Source organism: Schistocerca americana, chromosome 5, assembly GCF_021461395.2.
Source record: "Schistocerca americana isolate TAMUIC-IGC-003095 chromosome 5, iqSchAmer2.1, whole genome shotgun sequence".
Taxonomy (NCBI): domain Eukaryota; kingdom Metazoa; phylum Arthropoda; class Insecta; order Orthoptera; family Acrididae; genus Schistocerca; species Schistocerca americana.
In genome coordinates, this window is record NC_060123.1 from 682511046 (window position 1) to 682524750 (window position 13705).

Here is a 13705-nt window from a genome sequence, read left to right on the forward strand (position 1 = left end):
ATATTTCTGCACTATAATAGATACCAGAAAACATGCGAATGATTCGTCTTCTACACCAATACCATCTTCACAAAGAAGGGTTCTTCGTAACTTCGTCTCAACCAATCACAATACATTAGCAGGATTGATTACCAATCTCCGAGCCATCTGACGCTTCAATACACAAATAATGTCACAAAACGTAACTTCAGAGGCACACTGCACCGTTCCTACTGGTCCCGACTGGCGTACCGGCAGGTCAGTGTGCAATGTGGCATGGTATACGCAGAGGCCTCTAACGGACGACTGCAGAGTTTTGCAGATGCGGGAGTATCACTAGTGCAATAAGAGACCCTTACATTATTTCTCACACGATTTTGGTGTATTTGTGTTTGTTAGAGCTCAGGTACTTTCTGGTAAGAACTCTTCGACGTCTCCCACAGCACGAATCACTTTTCTTAATACCTGCACACGTGAGCGTGGTTACCGCCTAACACTACTCTCATGTTAGATTAAATACCAGCCCTGGTACAACTGAGCATCGCTCGCCCGTCCCTCGCCTGCTACCACGCCACGTTCCCTGACCCCAGATCTGCTCTGGCAAGACATCGCCCGTCGCCACACACGGGCAGTCGACGCGCTCCGCGGACGAGGGCACAGTAGCTGTGACGTAACGGATGACGCTTGGCGGCAGCGACCCACCAGACCAGAGGCGGCCGTGGGGCAGTGACTGAACAGTCGGCCTGCTGCAGCGCCTCCACGACGCAGCTGCCCAGAGGTGAGTGGCGTGCGCTCTTCTGCGACTCCATCTGGCTTCGGCTATTTGTGCTTCAGGCGATTTTGTACGACTGACGAAGGTTTTCGTGTACTATTAGGATCACAGTTTTCCTTTGTTTGTCTTGGGTAAGCAAGTGTGATCTTTGAAACCTTAATAGCATATAAGGTTCCGTGTTCTGAACCTAGATGGGCCGTTTAGATCTGACTGACCACCGTGTCATCCTTTGCCAGTGGTGTCATTACATGCGGAAAAAGAAGCATCGTGAATCTCTAACAGTGTCGGGGCCGCCCGAATTGCCACCCCCGCCGCTCCCGCCATTCAGCCCTCACACTATTCGTTTCTTTTGTCAGTCGACTGAATCGAGTTATCCAGTAGTTGTGCTATCCTATATAGCACACGCGACCTCGTCATCGTATTTTATACGTTTCTGTCTGGCACATAGATAGCTAGCACATACCTACGAGAAAAGTCGTGGCCATTCCAGTGATCTCGATACGTTATTCTGTCTCTCATTTGTTCGAGAAAAGACCCGAATATTCTACTGTTTCCTTCTACAGAGAACCTTCGATACGTAGCGTTATAAATACGGATTATTAGCCGAATAGGAAGCTAGTTTACATTCAGAAGCAGAAATATTAATACTGAAGAATGAATAAGTAAAAACTCCTATTTGTAGCAAGTGCAAGTTTGAAGATTAGTTAAGAGTGAGTGTGATTAGTTGATTGTGAAGTATTAATAACAAATGTTTAAATGTGTATCAGTTCCTAAGGGACCAAACTGCTCAGGTCCCTAGACTTACTCACAACTTATGCTAAGAACAACACACACACCCATGCCGAGGGAGGACTCGAACCTCCGGCGGGAGGAGCCGAGCAATCCGGTACGGGGCGCCTCAAACCACGTGACCATTCCCCGCGGCTTATTAATAATAGTAATTCATAGTAATTTCTCAGTAAAAATATTGTTACGAGACTCGTAACAATATTTTTGCTAGTAACGTAACAGTAGTTTTAAACGAGTTAGGTATGAGAAAGTATTGATGCGTATATCTCCGGTAACAGATTCGAGGAGATTCCTAAAAACTGCGATCATGATGATGATGCTATGACATAACGGAAAAGAACTGTTTTTATTCCAACCCTGGACCTTGTTACAACTGACATGAGAGAACGTTTTGATGAAGAAAATATTTATCATTTAAAATTCAAGATATTTTTGCCCTCACAACTACTGAAACATGACGGTAATGATCTGGCACATATATTGAATCAGTGCTTAACTCGACTACGATTCTTTGAAGAAGAATCACTTTTTGTGATTAAAAAGAGGGTAATGGGAAAGATTCTTCAATACAAGCAAAAGAGCATAAACGCCTTTAATGATCGTGATTCTGTTATGCAAGCGCCGTCTGTTTGTCCCAGATCTGACTATCCTACTTCGCACACGCTGTACAAAATATTGGCTTGTCTACCTGCGTCTATTGCTACATTAGAAAGAAGTTTTTCAATACTGCGGCGTACAAAGACATGGCTGACGTCGACAATGAAGGAAGATGGACATAATGGCGTAGTTCTGTTGAACACGCACCCTGACATTGATTGTCCTACTGACGATGTAATTAACCAATTTTCCAGGAAGTATAGGCCCACAGAATTCATCATTTACGGAATAGAATCACAACTGTAACAATTTTATATCATAAGGTGGCATTGTCTTGTACACGTGTATTATCAGTTTAAATAAAACTTTGCATGTGACTTATTTTTTTATTACGGTAAAAGTGAAGGTAGCTCAAGATATCCTTAGCGCCCCCTTCTTGAGGTTTTTCTGTATCCGCCACTGGTCCCAAGCGACTGGTAAAAAGCGTATATGAATCCCGTATATAAGAACGGCAAAAGAACAGACCCGCAAAACTGCAGACCAATATCCCTAACATCAGAATCCTTGAGTATATTCTCAGTCCGAACATAATAAATTTTCTAGAGGTCGATAAGCTTATGTCCATGAACAGCATGGTTTTCGAAAGCGTCGCTCACGTGAAACTCAGATAGCCATTTTCTCACGTAATATACTGCGAACTATGGATGAAGGGCAACAGGCAGATTACATATTTTTATATTTTCGAAAGGCTATCGTCAGGAATGCCTCAGCGAAGTGTGATAGAACCGCAATTATTCTTTTTATACGTAAATGATTTGACAGACAGGGTGGGCACCAATCTGCTGCTGTTTGCTGACGATGCTGTGGTGTACGGTAAGGTGTCGAAGTTGGGTGGCCGTAGTAGGATACGAGATGACTTAGACAAGATTTCTATTTGGTGTGATGAATGGCGGCTAGCTCTAATTATAGAAAAATTTAGCATAAACAAACGGGTAATGGTCGGAGATTATACCGGGTGAGGTATCGTTGTGGTTAGCACACTGGACTCCCATTCGTGAGGACGACGGTTCAAACCCGCGTTCCGACCATTCTGATTTAAGTTTTCCGTGATTTCTCTAAACGCTTAAGGCAAGTACCAGGATGGTTCCTTTCATAGGACACGGCCTATTTCCTCTCCATCTTCCCTAATCCGAGCTTATGCTCCGTCTCCAACGATCTCGCTGAAGACGGGACGTTAAATACTAACCTCCTCAGCATTATTAGTGTCCTGCTTGACACAGTCACGTGGTCTAAATAACTGGGCGTCACGTTGCAAAGCGATATGAGCATGCGAGTATTGTGGGGGAGGGTGGTGGGGTGGTTAAGGGGAAGTCGAATTGTCGACTTTAGTTTATTGGGATAATTCTAGAAAAGTGTGGTTCACCTGTAAGGGAGACCGCATGTAGGACACTGGTGCGATCTGTTCTTGAGTACTGCTCGAGTGTTTGGAATCCGTGCCAGGTCTGATAGAAGGAAGATATCGAAGCATTTCAGAGGCGAGCTGCTAGGTTTGTCACCGGTAGGTTCGATAAACACGAGAGTATTACGGAGATGCTTAAGGAACTTAAATGGGAATCCCTGGAGGGAAGACAACGTTCTTCTCTAGAAACAATTGAAAGAAAACAGCCCTCGGTCACCATTTTTAACGAATTAACCGGGTTTCAACACTGCTAGGAGTGTGCTGGCCGAAGTGGCCGAGCGGTTCTAGGCGCTTCAGTATGGAACCGCGCGACTGCAACGGTCGCAGGTTCGAATCATGCCTCGGGCATGGATGCGTGTGATGTCCTTAGGTTAGTTTTAAGCAGTTCTAAGTTCTAGGGGACTGATGACCTCAGATGTTAAGTCCTATAGTGCTCAGAGCCATTTGAACCATTTTTTGTTAGGAGTGTCTTCCTCAGAATTTAAATCAAAGAATGGTCTATAACATGGTCACAGAATTATGGCTAAAAACGTATGATGCAGAGTATATTACGGTAGTCTGTTTTACAACCTCCACCACGCAAGTAACGAGCAGCACTTAGTGGCTCGCAATCACAGTTTCCTTTATCTTAAATATCTTTGTGACTAATGCCCTTTCAGCATATTCATTATTTTATAAATGACATATAAGTACTGCCAGTCTTTCAAAAATGGTTCAAATGGCTCTGAGCACTATGGGACTCAACTGCTGAGGTCATTAGTCCCCTAGAACTTAGAACTACTTAAACCTAACTAACCTAAGGACATCACACACATCCATGCCCGAGGCAGGATTCGAACCTGTCACCGCAGCGGTCGCGCGCTTCCAGACTGTAGCGCCTTTAAACGCTTGGCCACCCCGGCCTGCCACGTGTTATGGGATAACACCACAGTGGTACGCGGGAACCAGCATAACTTCCACATTACTGGGTCTCTGACGAACATTCCATCGACACTGTGACCAGTATTGACACCATTCTTTTGATTTAGCTAATGACTCTTCCAGCCTAATGATGCGGTACAAGAAAGAGTTCCAACTGAGTGCGAGCAGCGTGCTTCCTCCAGATGATGTGGAACTCATGATGAAGAAGTTCTCTCGAGCCCAAACGTAACTTCAGAGTGTGAAACACAGTCCTGTGGGCTAGTCCTGCGTTTCTGGCCAGCTCAGAAGCCGTTTGTCGTCCATCACTGTCCAGCAACACGGGAGGAGCTGACACTTCCTCACTCATACGGTCACGGGCTGACAGACGACTATCTGTCACGTTTCGGGGTCCGTCGATGAAAACTTGTCACTGTTCTATAAGGCAGTGTAGATTCCTCGCAAGTCCCTTTAAGCTGTTAAGGACACTGTCGCGCTCTACAACCACTTGTGCATTCAATTTTTATCCAACTCCGTGGATCTCTTCTTTGTAAAACATCGTGACGGCACCGCTACACTAACCTTCACGTAACTGTGCATGTGCGTGATGTAGGAAGGAAGTGTCAGTTTGCGCTGAGGTAAGGAAAGTGCATATATCTAAGATAAGCCGCATTATTTTATTCCGTTCAGTTGCATCTCTACGGCACTGTTACCACTATGCTAAGTTCCAATCCTCGTATGTAATCCATCTGACAACATCATCTGCCTGAAAGAAGATGAGGTGTCAATAAATAGACTCTCACCAACGGGAAACTTTATATACATTTTAAATATGAAATTATGTAATTAACTATTTCCACTTCGATGCGTACTTTTCTAGTGAAATTTTAACGATCCCTCTCATTCCCAAGAGTATCCTGTTTCCTTCTCATACATCACAATATTTCCACCTATCAAACATTTTCTGTTCCCTTTCATTTATACGACCAATTCTTGAGTACTGCTCGAGCGTTTGGGATCCCTATCAGGTCGGATTGAGCGAGGACATAGAAGCAGTTCAGAGGCGGGCTGCTAGATTTGTTACTGGTAGGTTTGATCATCACGCGAGTGTTACGGAAATGCTTCTCTAGAGGGAATGAGGCGTTCTTTTCGTGAATCGCTACTGAGGAAATTTAGAGCACCAGCATTTCTGGCTGACTGCAGTACAGTTTTACTGCCGCCAACTTACATTTCGCGGAAAGACCACAAAGATAAGATAAGAGATATTAGGGATCGTACAGAGGCATATAGGCAGTCATTTTTCCCTCGCTCTCAAAATCCCGCCTGAGAAACAACACACAAACAGTTAAAAATACGAAAATAAAGTGAAATTTGTCAAAGAGAGACATGATTCGAGACCGCCACTGTTATGTTAGTTAATGGGGTTCATCGATCGAAAGAGACTGTGTATCAGTGCTGTTCAAAAAAATATTGTTTCTTGAACAATGAATACGGTTGGAAGTTCTCCATCGTGTTTACTATAACAGTTATTACACTTAGGTCTACAGTCTTCATTAGGTCTACATTCTTCATTTGATAAATCTGAATTTACAAGAAGTCAGTGAAACTTGAATGTCTAAACGACCAGTCGCGGTCTGCCGAATTCAACTCGAAAAAAAAAAATTCATTTTCAGGAATTGTCTCTGCCGTCGGTATTTGTACGGATCTGTGAAGTATCGTGTAGCCTGCGCTTCTCTGATAACTGCTGGCCCACTGGTTATTACTCGGCCGTTTGCTGTTTGTTTACGACCTGCAACACATTTCGCAGAAGTGCCGCCAGCGCTTTGATTTTCTGCTCCATAGCCCTTTTCTCTCTGCGATGAGTGTATTTCTAACCTTTTACTGACCACTCAGAAAAAAGATGGCCTTAATTTTACAGGGTTGCACTCACATGTAGAACGAGCACTAAAACGAAGGCTACTTCTTGGTTCGCAAAGTAAGTGCGGTTTCATATTCAATCCACAGGCTCTAGAAGGGGTCATAGGAAAGGTAAAAACGGCCTCATAAATGTGTTTTTCCATTGCGTTCATAGACAATAGAAATGCCGTGAACAGACGACGTACAGTTCCGTCTCGCTTAAAAACGGGATAAACTGCATTATTGCGGGTAAAATATACGAGTAGCTCAGGTGAATAACTTCCCTCTTCAGTCGCAAATAACGTTATTTTACATTATGCACGGCGTTTCGGTTGCTGTGAATCCATTGTCAGCATCACTTGTTATCAGCAGTGAACATTTCTTATCGGTTTATCCCAGCTGTGACCCTCGCGTCCAACATGGAACCATTATCTTTGTCACAGGGCCAACAGCTATCCTCATCCCAGCCAGCTTCTATTTGCTATTTTCCATTTTATCTGCTGTCTTTACCCTATTATTTCTCGCTGTTTCCAAGACCAGTAACCTTCTTCTCCAGATCTGATAACTTCACCGTTGCTTCACTTTACCGTGAGTGGTGAGAAAGGTACTTGACGAATGTTAACAAAACTACCATTACACTAATACCTATGTTCATTACCATACCAATTATTATCATTATTATTATTATTATTATTATTATTATTATTATTAGGAAACGATAAACAGGTGATTTTCAGTCTTTCATAGGCTTCCTCTTATTCTCCCAATGTTTCTTTATATTCTCCCCGAAGGCCTTCTTTCTTTCTTCGGCCCACTTTGGTCGGTATGGTTTTAGTTCTATCTCTGCAGTAAACTCTCACTTATAAATTTTATTTCTGAATGTATCTGTGTCTGATGTATTTGTTGCATCAATTTTTGCTTCTGTCAAATCCTTCTTAACTTCCGTTACCAAGGGTATCGATGCTATAAGGTCACAACGTCCAATAGACGCTTAGTTAGTCTGTTTCCAGGTAATCTGTCTATAAATTATTATTATTCTGTGTAACTCGTGAACTATGTACTCAACAATGTTAACAGCTAGCACGTTATCTGGTGATTCGTGCTTACGTGTAAGAGATGATATGGAGGTCGTAGTGCTGCCACGCAACGTAAACGAATAAGTAACCGAATAAAAGTACTGCATTATAAGAACATTTACCTTTATTCTCTTGCCTGTAAAAGCTAAATGTTTTGCTAAACTATATCTGATTCCAATGAAACCACTTAATTGATTAAAAATAATGGATGTAACGAGCAAATATATACAGCAACTTGTTACGCGACGAACATGGTAGCTAGAAACTTCTTAGATTATACAGATGCTCTTCTCTCTCTTGTTTCCCAAAGCCCTCATCGAACCTGTAAAATAACAGAGTACAGCTCTGAAATGCCTCACCTAATAACGGTACATCCCAATTAAACAAGAAAAATTTAACACTAAAAGAGGAGTTAAACAAGAGAAAGTATCTCATCAACTCTAATAATTTACAGAAGATTTATAATATGCCTTCAGCGGATTGGACTCGGGTGGTACGTGAATGACAATTGCGAGAAATAAATCCAACCGCCTGAGATTTGTCGACGACATTGTGATCTTGCCGGATAGGCCAGATGAAACAGAAGGGAAGCTAAAACAAATCAGTGAAGTGAGAAATCAAGTTGTCGTCCATATTACGAGTAACTAGCCGTCGAACCTCGTGGTTTAGCAATACAGCATGTGCTTGGAAACCGAGTGATCGCATCATCGAATCCCGACCAGTACACGGTGTCCGCCTCTGCTCTAACCTTTACCTCTGAACGATGTGACGAGTCGCCAGGAATGACACGTGGTTCAGACTCCACGTTAAACCGTAGCTCCTCTTCCCACGCTTGGGTAAATGGTATAGATTGGGGACACGGAAGTTGCTGAGCTTGCATCCAGTTGAAAGACGCACTCGTTCATGGAGCTACGCGGGACTGTTATTATTAGTATATTACAAGCGAAAACACACACAACACTGGTGTCATTATCTACAATATTTAGTACTTATTTCAGAAACTGGTTTTCAGCTCTTACGCCATTATCAGATACAAAAATAAGTATATAGTGCAGTGAAATTTTGTAGGATCAAAGGTTGTAAACTAGTGAATCTACAGACTATCTCAAATTCCAGAGTTGAAAAAGTTGATGTTAGATTTAGCAAAAAACGAGAGGAATTATGTCAGTGTAAATGCGATCTCAGATTATTTAACTACGATAAAATATGTGACGTAACTAATGAACTATATCCAAATTTCAACATTGTTCATAGCACAAAATAAATTGAACAATAAACTTTGATGACATGTTCCAACGGCGCGGCTGACCAACCTAATCTTGTCTTTCACACGTCGTAAATTACAAACAGATAAGATACATTAGTGAGATTAAGCAGTTAAGTAAAGCAGCTGTGATTATATAAAGCAAATTTTTTTAACATTGAAAGAGATGATTTAGTAACTGAAATAAAGGAAAAATTGGACATGTGAGTAAGAGGGGCAACTTACAACATGGCCCGGAGGGGATTATGAGTAGTATCTGCAGTTAGAAGTGACTGGTCATTCATTTCTATTATTCCCACGTAGTCTGTCTTCCTTCCTTTACAGATGCGATGGAATACTTCATGTGGCACCTTGTAACTATGGCATTCTTTAAGCATGTGGTCTGCAAAAGTAGATTCTTCTTTTCTAAGTTTCCAACTCCTGTGATGTTCCTTTCAGCTAGTGCATATTGCCCTGCCAGACAGACCTACATAGATTTTGCCATAATTAGAAGTAATTTTAGACACTGCACTCTTTTCCAAAGCTGGAGTGCTATCTTTACCATCGGGCAAAAAGTGTCCAACAGTCTTGCGCACACAAAATTATGTTTTTAATTTCCTGTCTACATACAGTAAGACCTTACCTAAATATGGAATGTGCACCGTTTATTTTTTCCTTGAGGCCGTAGTTCGAGGACAGCTTAAAGATGAGTACACCTGTCGTTTCTACTTTCTGTGAATTGTTGAGTCCATCCAGATAGGAGAGTAGCCATTGTTTGATGCTATTCGTTTGGTTGCATCCTACAAAATTTCACTGCATCACATATTTATCATTGTACCTGCTGATGGCGTAGCTACCGAAAACCGGTTTATGCATGTAGGACACTTTGTGTCATTTAGCATCAGTCAGCAACCAGCAATTGGTATCCATTCTAAGAATGGATGCAAACAGTATTGGAGCTAGAGATCTGTTACGAAGGGGGACATACCGGTATCAAAGACGAAAGATTTTCAGTTTGTGTACCTTAGCATATGGCTGTCACATCTGGTCTACATACATAAACATCAATACAAATCAGTATGAACCAGAGTGCATTGCAACACAGAGTGTTCAGCAGATTGCTCAAAAAACTGTATACTCGCGACCTTGCGTGGGCCTACATTCAAGGGGCACACAATAGTAACGTTTATGAAACTAAAACAATTACTTTACTTCGAAAGAGAGTCAGAGAAGAGCTGTCTGTTCGAAGGTGATTTGCACACCTGTGGAATGAAAACTGCTGCTGGATAACATAAAATACCATTTCATGGCATCCCGCGTCCTGTGACATGCTTCGACCTCCGTTGGTAAGATATTCACAAGACGATCGAGGAATTGCTGCTGAAGCCAATCCAACTCTTCGACTATGACCTTCGGGGTCATCCAGTGTGTAAGAAGGGTTCCTGCAAAGGCGACCTACAGATTTTAACTGGTACAGCAAAAGATACGGCAGGTCATTCTATTCGGTTTATCACTTGCTGCTGAAGGAATATTTTCACAAGGTGGGCAAGGTGTCCTCATGCATTATCGCCTTAAAAGATGAACTTAATTCCGCAATGTTGGCTGTAGGTCTGGGTAATAGGTTGAAGGATGCTGTAGCGATACCGCACAGGCCTGAAATGACCCAGGACAGAGCTGAGAGGCGTCGGGCATCCGGACGCTACACCAGCCCAAAAAGGCTACTGGTCAACTTTACCGTTGAACCCGTGTGACTGCAAGTGTGAGCGTACGCTGGATCCTAGCTGCTTCCACACCACTTTTCAGTGACGATCATCAGGTGTCAAGCAAATCCTGCACTCGTCAGTGAACAGAATCTTAAGTTGCTGATCCAGGTTCTATACTAGGTGTCCCTTTGTTCATTTTCTTCACGCGGCAGAATTGTACCGAGAGAGGTGGTGCAGTGGTTAGCAGACTGGGCTCGCATTCGGCAGGACGACGGTTCAAACCCGCGCCCGGCCATCCTGATTTAGTCTCAAAATGGCTCTGAGCACTATGGGACTTAACTTCCTTTTCGTTTTCCGGTAATACTTTCCCCTTCTAGAGTCAACCATTTTGTTGTCAATTTGGTCCTTCTGATATCAGATCTCCTCATACCAATTTCCGCTCATTACCACCTAAGGACTTAACAGAACTACTTAAACCTAACTAACCTAAGGACATCACACACATCCATGCCCGAGGCAGGATTCGAACCTGCGACCGTAGCGGTTGCGCGGTTCCAGACTGTAGCGCCTAGAACCGCTCGGCCACTCGGGCCGGCGCTGATTAAGGTTTTCAGACATTTCCGTAACTCATTTCAAAGAAATGCCAGGATGGTCGCTTAGAAAGGACACGGTCGATTTCCTTCCCCATCCTTCCCTAATCCGATAGGATCGACGACCTCGCTGTTGGTTCCCCTCCCCCAAATGAACGAACCAACCAGCAGCAGTATTGTACTTTTGTTCGAAACGGCAATGTAGTGGACGAACTGAACTGTTTTGTAGTGTTTGGGTCGTTACAGCCCTCCAAACTGGCAACATAAAGTCACTATAATTATTTATTACGTCCAATATCTCGAACGTAATGAATTACTATATAAGCATTTAACAGAGCGCAGACGAATGCTTTCATTTGGCAACATGTCAACTAGTAAACAGTTCGGACTCTTGCTGCATTCTAGTCGGGGTGTTGCAAACCATGATTTGTCATCAGCTGGTATTGTTGACGTCGGGCAACCAATTTGAGCAGATCTACAGTGTTGTGTGTCTCAAGCTATCGGCTGAATTTTCGGGTGACTTCCCTAGCTGACAACTCTTGTTGTCTTAACGTGACAATGTGCTAAAGGCCTAAGTTTCAAACCATGCTTCGAGGCGTGCACACGAGCTGCATTGTCGTGTTCACGTCTGGAGATCCAGCGCGCGTCACTGAACTGCACTCGAAATGGTTTACTTTTACTGCAGTTCAGCTGGATTTCCTTTAGTGAAAAAAGTATTGAGAAACAGGTTTCCGGTCACAAAACTAAAACAATACATGTCATAACGAAGCTGTAAAATGTTTTCGAGTAGTTTATAGCACGTAGGGGCAGGGTTGAAGAAATACGTTAAAAAACGAAACAAGAGGAAGCGATGAACTGGCCGAAACTCAATCACTGAGGTGGTAATGAGCGGAAATTGGTATGAGCAGATCTGATATCAGAAGGACCAAATTGAGAACAAAATGGTTGACTCTAGAAGGGGAAAGTATTATCGGAAAACGAAAAGGAAGTAGATGGTAAGTCAGTTTGTAGTCATGTGGAGCACTATCATGGCCAACAACAGCGTGGGACAGAGACCGAGAAGCTCGGAGAGGCCTTTTCCCAGCAGTGGAGCACTAATGGCTGACAACAGAAACCACTACAGCGTCTCTCATGAGACAGGAAAGGTCAGTTTCACGCTAAGTCTAGTCAAACCACATCGCCGTAGTCCGTGTCAAAGGGCTCAGTATCAGCGTGTCAGCGATTTCAGACGGGACAGACACGTGTCGCTCTATTATGGGTTTGTCATATTGTGATGTGCCGAATAAGGTGATAAAAATTACAGAAATTTGTACGCAAGCTATCGTAGACTACATATGCCAGCCCGTGGACTGAAAATGATAATGTGACCAGCATCAAACGAAAAAAAATTTTCTTTTGAATGGGTAAAAGAAAAAAAAACACTATGTTACTGACCACAGGTATTTCAACCAAAATTGATGTTTATTATTGAATGCTAGTTATCATGTCTGGGGCCATAGCAGTGAGATGTCGCGTAACTATACAGGGCGAAGAAAAATTCACGCACTTCGACTTCGCAGCGTGATTCCTCACATGCTAGCAATACAAAAATATATCTCGCAAAATTTCGCCCTGCGCATATTTCGGGCAGTAAATGGACGTTAAAGATTGGCAGTCTGACAACAGTGTAATCACAGGTGCGATAACACACTGTCAGCATCCAGCAGCTGTGCTCTGCAATTGGTGAACTGGACTGCCTTTTGGGCTATCTTGCACGAGATCGACGGTTCGATTCTGGGCCGACGCTTATTTGTTTCAATTACCTAAATGGCGTCTGCCTAGTGCGACATCAGGCGTCTTAATCGTCATGCAGCGATTACAGTGGGTCTTCTAGAAAACATTTACAGTTAGTTACTACGAACACGGAAACAGAAGTGCAATCGTTTTCAGTTGTCAGTTTTTAAAGAAGCCCTCTGCATGTCGTGGACGCGAATCGTTTCGCACCACTGCATCTACCAGATTCCAAACTTGTTTGGCGTGTCCCCTCCCACAATGGTCCCATCGGTTAATACCAGCTATAATTCCTGCCGTGTTCAAGTCCATTACATTTCGTTAGTGCCTTACGTCACTAGTGCTTTGCAATAATTTTGATGGGACCGTTGGGAGAGAGTCCACAGAAAACAGGTTTGGAATCTAGTAGATTCAGCGGCGCAAAACAATTCGCGTCCACGATGCGTGTTCATAGTACGCAATAGCAAATGTTTGTAGAAGAACCACTGTAATCGCTGTATGACGATTAAGACGCCAGTTACCGTACCATGCAGACTACATTTACCTAATAAAAAACAAATACGCCTCAGCTCAGACTCTAACCCTCGACCTCTTGCATGCTAAACCTAAAACGCTATCCCCTGCACCAGCTGCACAGCACTATCGTATATACTGACAGAGGTAGTTAGCGTACGTGTGATTACAGTGTTGCCAGACTGCCAGTCATTAATGTCCATTTACTGCCCGAAATACACACAGGACGAAATTCTGTGAGAGATATTTTTGTATTGCCAGTATGAGGAATCGCTCTGCTAAGTCTGAATGCGAGAATTTTTCTTCACCATGTGTTTTGTGATGATACGATTCGCAGGTAATATTCATTACCTTCAACAATTAAGTGGTGTCGCTGGAGTCACATATAGTTTAGCAAGGCATTTTGATTTTTATAGGCGCA

The 13705-nt window shown here is 43.1% G+C and overlaps 1 protein-coding gene across 2 annotated transcripts in view; it reads left to right on the forward strand.

Annotated features, from left to right (window-relative positions):
- Window positions 1-622: 622 nt before the first annotated feature.
- Window positions 623-13705, forward strand: part of LOC124615543 (UDP-glucosyltransferase 2-like) — an 87581-nt gene continuing 74498 nt past the window's right edge. Inside the window, exon 1 of one of the 2 annotated variants that reach the window (XM_047143514.1) lies at window positions 623-757. The gene's annotated coding sequence lies outside the window, so the exon portion shown is untranslated. Of the gene's footprint in view, window positions 758-863; window positions 883-13705 lie in introns of those variants that run through there. The other variant, XM_047143515.1, reaches the window with a different exon arrangement.